The following is a 13,008-nucleotide window of genomic DNA, read 5'->3' on the forward strand; positions in this document are numbered from 1 at the left end:
AGAATCACTTTGCAAATATTTTACATCATTATTGTAAGTGTATCTTAATGTTGTTACCATCCTAGTCTATTTATTTTATTTTTGTGTGTGTGTGTATGGAGTTTGAGTTTTTTGTTGTTGTTTTTAGTCATTTATTTATTTATTTATTTATTTACAGCTGGATTCCCAGGGTTTCTATAATGTGCTTTCTCCATTTCAGTTAGAATGGTGAATGAATGAGGGTGTTCACACACTTATAAGATTGTGTCCACGTATGTTGATGGCGAAAGCCACGCAGAAGTTCTGGCTCATCTGCTAATACAAGGTTACAACAATTTTTACATTGAATCTTAATTGTAAGCTTTTTTTTTATTTTATGTGATTTTATTTTTCTTCAAAGGGGAAAAGAATACAGCATTTGCTAACTTTCTGTTTTGCTTTATTTTGTTTACAGTATTATATATGCAATACATATAAAAAGAATTGTTCTCTGTGAGAAACCACTAAGTTCTATGAGGAGGGCTACGTTCTATTATGGGGCTCAGAATCTAATTGTCTTAAAAAACAAACATACAAACAAATAAATGACAACAACAACAAAACACTCTGAGGCCTTCCAAAAACTTTTAAAGGAAAGAGGTGACTAAGTGTTAAAAGATTCAAAATCAAAATGATTTGTAAACGGCAAAATAAGAACTTCAATCTATATGGAGATAAACAAGCACACATAAACAAGAGGGAATAAACAAGCAATGAATTTTCAGCTTGATACAAAGCAGATTTAATTGTCCATGAGTGATGTAGAAGGGCTAATTTTTTGCTTAATTGTAAAGTAGCACAGCTGGTAAGTTATTTTAAGTGCAGTGGGCTAGCTGGGAAATAATGATTATAGTAATAGAAGAAAAAAGGTGTAAATTAGATTGTGTGATCTCAGAAAAGCAAATGCTGGCAGAGTGGGTGACACAGGTTAACAATGAAGACAATGGAGAGCAATGCAGTACAAAAAGATCAACATTCTGAAAGCCTGCCTGTCTCCTGAACGTGACTGTATCAACTGGCAATTAATATGTATGAGTCTGAAAGCAAGCAAGATGCTCTGGGGAAGAAAAAAAAAAAAAAAAAGCGAAATGGTAGTGAATTCAACAAATATTAAGAAAATCATAACTAGAAACAATTCATAGGTCCTGAGCGGTTAAGGATATAATCTTTCTCCATACTGAAAAACTAAAGTTTCTGAGTCTGTCTACACTGTCCTGGTCCTGCCCAGAATTCATGCATTAACCATTTCTTGAGCACTGCAGGACATCCAATAGCACAGAGTCCTTCACATTCTCTGAAAGGAAAAGAACAAGATGCTCTATTGGCTTCTCTGATCTGGACAATTCATGGTGCACCATGAAGCAAGCCGATCGCATAGGTCAGATGCAACATAAGTGTTAGAATCAATTTGTTTCTATATTCTAGGCAATTTCTGCCTTGAAATCTCTTTCAGTAAGCTGTCCATATTTACCAGTATCACTTGTCCTCTGTTATGCACAGTCTTGCAAATCTGGTTTCCCAAGGAAAAATGTTGTTCTAATATTTCATATAAGGAGGCTTAAAAAATTAAGTATCCCTGTACCGGACCCTGATTCCAGAAGTGCAGAAAGCCTCTTCTGTTAGCCACCAAGTCTGTTTTCTCCATAGATTTAGCAGATTTTTCAACTTTTTGTAGGTAGGTTTTTTTCTCCACTTGGTTAGGCAGCAAATTTGGGACAGTCCTGGTGTCTTAACCAAGGATTTAAAAAGGTTTCAACATTACAGGGTGGGAATAGAAGAATCTATAAAAACAGTTTGTTGTGGAAACCAACTGGGCAGCAGGCATGCCTGTTTCTGAATTTCTGCTGGAAGATGAAAAAAGCCATGTATTTCATAGCACCAAAATTACACTTACGCTTTTTATAAAGTGTTCCTTAGATGGCCTCTGCTAAGAAGATGCATAAATATAGCCTCATTCATTTCAGTGAATATAGGCTAAATATGGAGTGTTTGTAACTGAGTGTTTGCAAATAAATGTTTCTTAATTAATACACACACTTTTTTTTTTTTAAACGGTTCAAAAAAGTCCCATTTTCTCCATTCCTCCTTTTTCTTTCATCAGTTCTCAGAAGCTAACATTTTGGGCCTAAATTCTTTGGGGAACTTGTGTGGCTATCCCTTAGAAAATGGTTGTCCTGGATAACCTGGTAAAACGAGAATATGAATATAAATAGTATGGATAGCTGAACTGAATACTCAAAACTGAGAGTTCATTTGGCCTGAACTGATTATTTTGAAGAGGAAGATGACCATCAGCTGGACTAGAAAGTAACCAGAGAATTATGAATCTTTTAATACAAAGAGGTCAAACCAAGATGAAGTAGAAAAGAAGCATGGACATTCTTAGCAAGGGGAGAGACCCTGGAATGGAAATGGCAGGAGGGAAACACAGTCTTCCAGCACTGCCAGAAATCACCCTGCGACACCTCAGCCTTTGCCCAGGCCAGAGGGAGCAGCCTCCCTGCCAGATACTGTAGGGTTCCTGGTCCTGGCTAGGGGGTGTTTCTTGCAGGGTAGGGACAGCAAGTGGGGACCCACAATGGGTGTGTGTAGGCACAGCCTGTGTATTAGAAAGCTGTAAGGGTAGAAAGGGTACACACAGAGCTGGGACTCCCACATCTCACACAGCAGGGGTGTGCAAGCAGGCCAGCCCCACTCTTAGGAGGGAGAGGGGTTACTGGTAGCCCATATGTTCTGCTAGAGAAGAGGTTTGATTGTAACTCTTTGTATGTCTGTATGTGCACTTGTGTGGGTTTTGGTGTGATTAGAACATTTTGGGATACATTTGGGATAAGATAAAGGTATTTATAAACCTGTAGGTATTTAAAACCTTGCCTCTAGAATAGCAGTTAATCTGTTTTATTTTCAGTATTGATCCTGAATGTATAGAACACATCAAGAAACTGTTTGAATCCTGAGCTGTTTTAAACAACATAGAGAAGTTTTTCCTCTGACAAATTCAACCTGTGATAAACTGTACAAATTCATTTAGTCATGTTGCAAAGGTTCATTTTTAAAATAAAATAAAAAATAATGAACAAAAAATTTATATTTAAAATGGTGATATTTGCTTTATGAACTGTTCTGTTCAAAAAATATCAGATAAGAATATCATGGCAGGATATCATGACTAACATATCACTGGTGACTGCAGTCTTTGCTATCGACTTTAGTCTTCTATTTTAGTGTAAGTGATGAAAACAATGTAGCATAAAGTCATGATTCAGCACATTGCTCAAAAAATATAGGATTTTCTATGTCTCTGCATGTTGATAACACCCAAAACCTGGGCATGTCTCTAGCTCTGTTAGTGACAATAATTCTAGGTAATATTATTTACATAAAGATCTATTTTTTTCTCCTACACATATAGGGAAAAATTCTTAAAACAACTTCAGTATTTTTTAACGAGTTTCTGAAAAGTCTATCTGCATTTTTGCTTTACTTTTCAGCACATCTTGAGAGCTTACTTGTTCATTTTGCTTTATAAAACAAAGCAGCACACTCACCAACTTCTAAAAATCTTTAAAGCTAAGAATAATTGCCAGATGTTTCTGATAGCTCGTTATCACCATCTCCAGCATTTCTTTCTTTACCTCACTTTACCTAATGTGATAAATTTTCAGGACATTTTCACTAAATAGAATGTATGTCACATTTGAATAAGCCAAGATTTCAAAATTATTAATCACTTACGTTGATCTTTGTAATATATACCTGTCCTGCAATGTGATCCGTCTTCACCACTTATATTTATTCATTAATATCCCATACATGTTTGATCCACTATAGAAAGACAGCTCCAAAACAAAAAGAAATAAGATCAAATAAATTTATTTTAAGAAAGTAGTACTTTTGATTGAGTTTTCCCAGGAGCTTTAATACTTTAAAGTTATTGAGCATGTAAGAAATTTTAGCTGTTCAAAATACTTTTCTGAATCTCTCTTGCAGTTTTTCTCTGCTGTTTTAAGAAGATGCTATAACAGCTAATAGAGCTAATTGCAACTGAATTGTATATAGATTAACTTCTTCAATATGGAAGTATTAGTAAGTATGCAGGGTTGACTAGAATTCTCAGCTGTGGATGCTGCTACAACAGCTAAACAAGATAACTGCAACTGAATGACGATATAGAAGCATTAGTAGGTATGCAGGGTTGACAAGAAGTCTCATCTGTGGATGCAGAGAGAAGATAAAGTGAGTGAAAAGGCAGTTTAAGATGCCAAAGACAATGTGTAGAAGACTCTCTGGAAGACTGTTAGGATATATTTACAGCACTAAGTCCATATTTAAGCTAGATCTTTTGCCTCCTCCTAATGCAGAAACACAGGAATACATCCAGGCCCTCACTGGCACCCAACTCAAAAGCTTGCTGGTTTTTGTAAAAGGTACTGTAACAATTTAGAAACAATATCATCAGTTTGTTATTAAGGTAACCTTAGTAACTGAACACATCCTAAGAATTACAGCCAATGGAAAGGTATCAGAGACAGTTTTACAGGAAGGAGTCAAAGGAATATCATGATCTTAAGACTGTAAAAACATATCTTAGGTTTATGTGGCAAGGGCTCAGTAGCATTGGGGCTGCTGGGGTGGCCTCTGTGAACATAGTCCAGAAGCTGCCCCATATCAAATCAGAGCCAGCTTCAGCCAGCTCTAAAACAGATCCATTGCTGGCCAAAGCCAAGCCAGTGAGCAATGTTGGTTTCTCCTCTGTGAGAGCAAATTTAATGAAGTAAAAAAAAAAAAAAAAAAAAAGTTCGCCTGTGACAGGCCCCTGGTAGAGCAAGCTGTGCCCCTGCAGCCCATGAGTCCCACATGGAGCAGATCTCCATGCTGCAGCCTGTGGAGGAGCCCACGTGGAGCAGGTGGATGTGGCCTGGAGGAGGCTGCGGCCCATGGAGAGCCCCTGCAGGAGCAGGCCCCGGGCCGGAGCTGCAGCCCGTGGAGAGGAGCCCACGCAGGAGCAGGGGATTTGTCAGGAGCTGTTGCACTTGGGGGATGCATGTTAGAGCAACTATCACCTGTAAGATGGACCCTGTTGTACGGACCTGTATTAGATCAGTTCTTGAAGAGCTGCTGCCTGTGGGAAGCCCCCACAGGACCAGTTCGGGAAGGGCGGCATCCCATGGGAGGGACCCCACGTGGAGCAGGGGCAGAGAGTGACCGTGAAGGAGCGGCGGAGACGAAGAGTTAGGGACTGACTGCAGCCCCCATTCCCCATTCCTCTGCACTGTTTGGGGGGAGGAGGTAGAAGGGAATGGATGAGGAGAAGGTGTTCTTGGTTTGTTTGCCTTTAGCTTCTCACTGTTCTAATCTGTTAATGATAGGTAATAAATTATATTAATCTCCCCATGTTGAGTCTGTTTTACCTGTGACATTAACTGGTGAGCAATTTCCCTGTCATTATCTCAACCTTTGAGCCTTTTCCATCATATTTTCTCTACCTTTTCCTCTGAGGAAGGGGAGAAATAGATCATCTATGGTGGAATTCAACTGCCAAGAAGGTAAAACCACCACAGTAATCTGATATAATCTAATTATTTCAGAGTTTACCTCTATAAAGACAACAGTTTAAGGAATTAAGTCACTATTTCTGTTCACCCTAACATAGAGAATTTTATCTATTGAGAAATTTGCATTTTCATACTAACTGCAGCATATGGTACTGTAGGTATAAGGCTATTTAAATATGCTCACGTTGTCAATTGAAAGAGATTGACAATGATTTAAAGAACTTCCATCATATTCCAGCAAATTAAAAAAAAAAAAAAAAATCTTTCTTGAAAAAATATAAGCCCTTGAATGCTATTACATAGATCTACTAGACTGACAATACTATGCATTTCTCATTATAATTTACTAAATTGTTTAATAGAAATTTGTTTTCTATTTACAAACATTCCTTATCCTGGTTGATACACTTAATGATGTCACAGCTCACTGTTTGTTAATATCACAACTGTTTCCATAGAGATAGACTGTGATACCACCAGCAGGTCACTTAAGGAAAAGCAGACACTTAAGGACAGAAGACACCAGCAGATACTTAAGAAAAATGAATCAGGAGGAAAATGCCTACAAAACGTTGGTACATGTATTCATAAGAGAGGATAGATCAGAGTTATAACAGATGCACATCCAAAATAGTGGGTGCTAAAGTTATCACTTACTACAGGAAGAGTATCACTTATTATGTCTCTGTGTCTGCTGCTGTCAATTTGCCATTGATCTCAGCACTGGAGAGTTAAGAAACATACCCAGGAATCATCATTGCAATAGCTTTACAAGGGTTTTTAATCTATTTATAATCTGTTAATCTAATGTCACTGTACTTCCTAATATATACTGCATAAACCCATACACAGTACAACTTTTATGATAAGGTTGAGAGATACTGTGAAAAAGAACATTCTTTATTTCCTTCTTCTGAAATAAAGGATAGTCTCCTAAATAGTTGTGAAGATGGGGATGTAAAGGGTATCTACAGCCAAGCAAAAACCAAATTTGTTTTTTCTGAGGGAGCAAATATAACCACTGAATTTTATTTTTGTGAAGTAGTATTACTTAAGTCATATTTAAATACTATTATTTAAGTTTATTATTTTTAGTTGATTCTGCTCTTGCTACAAACCTAAGTGTAGGCCCAAGAGTAGTAGTAGTAAATCTTTATCCTAAGCCACATTTGTAAATTAATTTTGATGGTGACATTACTTCCAGCATGATTTCTTTAGTGTTCCCTGGTTTTAGAGTATTATTAAATAAAACAAATCAATGGCAAGGAGGTTGGGATTTGATAATCTTTACGGTCCCTTCTGACCCAAATGGTTCTATGATTCTACGATTCAATCTTAACATTTTAAAACATCTAATAGAAAGCTTATATTCACTGCAAATCAAAAACCTTTCTTTTCAGCTTTCTCTTTGTGGAGCAAAAAACAAAGCACACTGAAATTAAAGGCAATCTGAAGGCCTCACCAATTTTAAAAATCCCACGCTTAATAAACAAAGATAGACAAAGGAACATATATGGTAAGATCTATCTATGTGATTTAATTTCCAAATGTTGTCAGTGTGGATGTAGGTATGGCAGAAGAAATTCAGAAGAGTGCAACAGACTGGGAAAGGAATCTCAGAGGAGAGGTTAGGAAGGCCCGTAGCTGGGGATAGCTAGGTTGCCTTAAAATTTTTATCATAAAGAAAAATCAATTAAATGCATAAAGAAAGAAAAACACTCATAGGTATAGATACCTGCTTACAGGAAAATGGTCAAGCGTCTGTGGTGGCAGATGCCGGTGCATGAGGAGGCCATAAGTGGACCCATTCCAGCCACAGCCGTTTCCAGCCAGGTCCCAGACCTCCATGGGGCCAGGCAGGCACTGCTGAGGGAGAGCGGCAGCCATAGGGCAGGAGAAATCACAGAGACATGGGGAGGGGACAGTGTGGGGGACACAGCCAGAGACCTAGTGCTGGAGGGAGGCATCATCACCACGTGCATAAAAGTTTTTCTTGAAACAGATGGCAACTTAAATTATACAGCATAAGACTGTTCATGCATGTTACTACAGACTACCCAGAGCAAACCTCCCCATGAGTACAGAGAAACAAAGCAGTTGGAGGAATGTAAAATAAGTTTGACTTAAATGTGTGTCACATTGTGTTCTACAGGAAAACCATATGCAGGAGTTCATCAGGAAAAACATAATGAAATTACAAAATATTTTCTTAAATAATCAAAGTCTCCTATTATCAAAAATAAAGACCACTTCTAAAATGTTGTTACCTTAACACTCTATATAGTCAGATGAGTCTGTCTGTCCAAATTATTACTATCATATTTAATTATTCTCCTGAAAAGTCTTTTAATCTTACAGTAACTCACTATTCCAATTTTGTATGGAGAATAATCTCTTCAGTGAATGCTTATTAATAAATCAAAGTTAACAGACTGCCTAATCTTTTGCCTTGTCTCATTCTCCTACTAATCATGCAATCATACCAGTTTTACATAGCCAGGAGAAACAACAGAAAGTAAATTATATTTTGTTGTTTTATTTAATACATTTTTAATCATCCTGCCAATACTAGGTAAAAATGAATATATGTAACGTATTGTTCAGTAGTTTTAAATTCAAATAAGGTAAAACCCATGTTGAGAAATGGACATATGTATAAAATGAATGGGTTGCAGTAGACAATATGAAATAATTATTTACATTAAAATATTATATTTATACTGTCAGAAAAGAGCTCTCTCTATATATATATATATCTATATATGTAACTCTATATATAGATATAGATATAGATATATCTCTAAATTATTTTAGTGGAAACTGATAGTGGAAACTTTAAATCACCTCCCCCATCCAAAAAATGAGCAATCAACTTTGGGTGTTCATAGTGTTTCTCAGTTTGGCCCTCAGCTAGGTAAAGACAATAGTCTACTGATAAGTTTCCAGAATTTTTAGGCTTAAACCGTGTTTCAAAGAGATAGGACTCCTGTTTTATAACTGAACAGATATCTTAATGAAATAGTTGTGCAGAAATTACAGATCGAGCAGTGCAGTTTGATTGGTTTCTGAACAGAGGAAAAGGCCCTGGAGAAGAGAAATGTTATGTACAAAATTTGTACAAAATTTACTGTAGAAGTATGTGATATACTTTGCAGTCTTGTCTAGAACTAATAACCTCAACATAGAAAAAGTTCAGAGACCAATAACAAGCAAGGTTACATTTTGGATATCACAACTATTCAACACTGAATTTCAGAAACACTGAAATGAATAAAGTTCTACACTGTAATACTATGAATTGTCTTTATAAAGATATTCACAGATCCTCAGTAACAGATTTTTTATTATTATTGCTTCCTTTGCAATTTACATTGTATTTTTAAAGTTAAATACAAGAAAATTTAAAATTTAATTTATGCACTTTTAGTCATTGCAAATAGAACACTTTTCTTTTTTCTGACTCCCATAGTAATACTGATACAACACATGAAACCACCTTTTTTTTTTTTTTTTTTTAATTGTTATCCTTTGGGGAAAGGCTTATTACATGGGATTTTAATCACCTTAAATGGACATGTAATCTGACATAATCTCCAGAAGTATTTCTAGATTTTCCAGGGGGAGAGATGTCTGTACTTGAATGCTGCTACATCTCAAACCGAACTTTTGTTTTATTCTAGCCTCCTCATGAGCCACACTGTTTCTCTCTGGTCACTACCACAGTCTGTGCTGAATCAAACCTACTAGTGCAGTCAATTGAGCAAAAACCAAGTTGTTCATTACAGGTATGGTTTAATTCCCATCTGTTTGTGCTTTCAAACAGTACTGTATTCTGATGCCATACCCAGATCATGCAGCACGACAGGTGGCCTGGAGATTTTAGGGTTTACTGTTAGTACAAGTGCCTTTAACAGCTGGACACAGCCATTGTCTAGTTCCACCGACTCTGAAAACAACACATAGAAACATAGAATCATAGAATCATAGAATGGCTTGGGTTGGAAGGGACCTCTAAGATCACCTAATTTCTACCTCCCTGCCATAGGCAGGGATGCCACCCACTAGATCAGGTTTCTCATGGCCTCATCTAACGCAGCCTTGAACACCTCCAGGGATGGGGCATCCACAACCTCTCTGGTCATCCTGTTCCAGTTCCTCACCACCCTCTGAGTGAAGAATTTCCTCCTAACCGCTAATCTAAATCTCTCCTTTTTTAGTTTAAAACCATTCCTCCTCATCCTGTCATTATCCGATTGAGCAAACAGTTGCTCTCCATGTTTTTTATAAGTCCACTTTAAGTACTGAAAGGTTGCAATGAGGTCACCCCAGAGCCTTCTATTCTGTAGGCTGAACAGCCCCAACTCTCTCAGCCTGTCTTTGTAAGAGAAGTGCTCCAATCCTCTGATCATCTTTGTGGCCCTCCTCTGGACCTGTTCTAACAGCCCCACATCCTTCTTGCGCTGGGGGCCCCAGACATGGACGCACTACTCCCAGTGGGGCCTCACAAGGGCAGAGTAGAGGGGGACAATCACCTCCCTCCACCTGCTAGCCACTCCCCTGTTGATGCAGCCCAGGTTGCAGTTGGCCTTCTGGGAGGCAAGCACACACTGCCGGTTCATGTTGAGTCTTTTCTCCACCAGAACCCCCAAGTCCTTCTCTGCAGGGCTGATCTCAATGAGTTCTTTACCCAGTCTGTACTCATGTCCAGGATTGCTCCAACCGAGGTGCAGCACCTTGCACTTGAACTTGTTGAAACTCATTAGGTTCATGTGAGTCCACTTCTCAAGCTTGTCCAGGTCCCTTTGGATAGCATCCTTTCCTTCTATTATATCAGCCTCTCCACTCAGCTTGTTGTCATCTGAAAATTTGCTGAGGGTGCACTCAATCCCACTATGTCATTGATAAAGATATTATGTCAGTTAAGTTTTGTTTCTGATGTTGAGATGGAGAGAGTTGAATGACATATAACCTTTTGAATATGAAATATACATGCCTGAGAAAATAAATCAATGGATCAGATTCTTGGATGCTATTTGCATGTTTCCATCAAAGTAAATGTATCTAATTTCCAGATGAGCATTAGTCTCGAGTGGGGGAAAAGTTGGAAGGCAAAAAGCATAGCAGTGCTCCCTGGTTTTAGGTTTCCTATTGACAGCTATTTAGTCAGAAGTGGGCTCATACACAGTTTTTGCAACATGTTTATTTAAAGGTATTCAAAGAGGTGCTGTGAATTGTACATACAGGAGAGAAATTGTTTTTTTCTTTTTTTGTTCTTTCAACACACAAATTATGCTGCTTACACTGATTTGCCATGTGTTACATGCTGTGACTGTTACTTACTACTGTGATAAGAGCTGGGTAACTTTTTTCAGTTTATTATAGGAAATTAAAGAGGAAGGCAGATTGTTCATGAACTTGTGAAATTAAATGTTGAAATCAGAGGTTGAATAATCAAAAATATTTTAACAAAAATCAGAACAGCCATAACACTATAGCATTTCTTGTAGCTAAAGGTTATTTTCAATTCCAAAACTTTGATCAAAATATGGTAAAAGGGCAAGAGCTCTATTTTTAACAAACATATAAAACAAATTTTTATTTGTTTTTAATCCTTTCTTTTGTTGTTTAATTTTTAAGGGACCAAGTGAAATAGGTCAAGAAATTTTTTAGGGTCAAATAAAATGTATCATTTTTACCTAAGCTGTTTCTCTAAGTTTTCCATTTTTCAAACAAAATAAATAAGCAAGTAAAAACAACAACAAACAAACAAAAACACGAGATTTTTTTTTTAATTAAAAAAAAACCATTATTTTAAAATGTTTTAATGTTAAAAGATAATGAAAAATCCAAGAGCAGTCATGTTTGTAAAAATTAATACTGGGTATGCCTCAGCATGTGGATACTGATATAACATAACAGTTTGAGCTCTATATTACTATGCCTGTACTATTAAATGAAGGAAGGTCAGAGACCAGTCCTGGGCCCTAAAGCCAGATGGTCTCTGTTGGCTTATGTCCGGTTGCTAAAGGCTACACCCTTCTAGAGCATGCTGGCTGCAACCACATTGGTGACCTCTAGCTGCCATTGACACTTTTGTGCTCCTTATCTCAGGCTTAGAAAAAGAGAAGTAGAACTTCTGAAAAAATGTATAGTATTACAATGACAAAATTTTTGGTAGATATGTTTGTTTGGAACAACGGCATGTTACAGTCCAAAAGAGGAGATAAGTAAATAAGTACAACTCCATTTACATGTATCAAATAACATCAAATATATTAATATGTCTCGGTTTTACAATAGAGACTATATCCCCATGGACCAAATGCAGGAACTGAATGCATAGAGAAAGGCCTGTGGCAATGCTAGAAATAATTATTCCACTGTGGGGGATGCCATAATACTTATATGCAACAGCACAAATTACCTTCAGGTTAATTTCCTCAAATGAACTTGTAGGCAAGATATTAAACTTCATTTAATGTGATTCTGTATCCATTACAGAAAAGTAAACAGTGCTTAGTCTAATGTTTCAGTTTTCATCCCAGACTTCAAATAATTCCTAAATAATAATTGTTTGTAAGTTGCCCCAACATTTATGGCACCTCTGCATATCACCTTGTGTCTACAATCTAATCTTCCACTGCATATTGTTCTAAGGGATTTTTGTTACAAGTTGTCATTCTTTTATGATCAAACCTTTGATTTTTTTGCCCAGAAGTTGCACAGGTAATGACAAACAGCTGCATGAGCAATAGTTCTGGATACTGCTTCAGACTTCAAAGGCTTTTTATCTAAAAGGTAGAGCTTTGGAGCTCTTAAAGTAGGTTCCAAAGTAAAGGATCCAAAGGTATATGGTGAGTACACTCCTTTCACAGCTACTCAGTGATACTGCTTTCTTGTAGGCAATCATCATTCCAGCTTTCCCAATCTACTCTGGAGAATGCAGAAGCATCTGTTATCACAGCATGAACCTCATTCTGCAAATAAATTCTTCAAATAAACGAGTACAGGAAATACATGAATTTTCTCTTCTCTGAGACTGCTGTTTTTCGGGTGCCATTGGTCGTAATTATGTTATTTCAGAGTCTGTTTACTTATCTTCTCATTCCTCATGGACCTCTTTCTCTCAGGTTCACTAGCTAAATGGCTAAAATATTTGTACTAGTATTTCCTAACTCAGACAAGTGACAAAGTATATTTTAGGCAGTGGAGTTTTCATCTTGTTTCCTTATGACCTACAGTAGTGCATACCTGCTAGTATTTTCCTGTTATTTTTCCTCTCAAGCTTTTACCCAGGAAAAGAGGACTGTAATGTGGAAGACACTGTGTCTTCCTGTAGTTGTTTGAAGAATTAATTTCCAATTAAAATCAATCTTTATTGAGATGTCAGGTATTAACTGAAGAAAATGGGATATACTTTGAGATCATGCATCTA

General features: G+C 37.1%; 1 long non-coding RNA gene across 1 annotated transcript; it reads left to right on the plus strand.

The window, feature by feature from the left end:
• The first annotated feature begins 3,547 nt into the window (after window positions 1-3,547).
• Window positions 3,548-12,585, plus strand: LOC106043292 (uncharacterized). The gene is made up of 4 exons (XR_007169930.2): window positions 3,548-6,148; window positions 6,974-7,089; window positions 9,254-9,358; window positions 12,476-12,585. It is a non-coding gene; the product is annotated as an uncharacterized lncRNA (long non-coding RNA).
• The last annotated feature ends 423 nt before the right edge of the window (window positions 12,586-13,008 follow it).

Source organism: Anser cygnoides, chromosome 1 (genome assembly GCF_040182565.1).
Source record: "Anser cygnoides isolate HZ-2024a breed goose chromosome 1, Taihu_goose_T2T_genome, whole genome shotgun sequence".
NCBI lineage: Eukaryota > Metazoa > Chordata > Aves > Anseriformes > Anatidae > Anser > Anser cygnoides.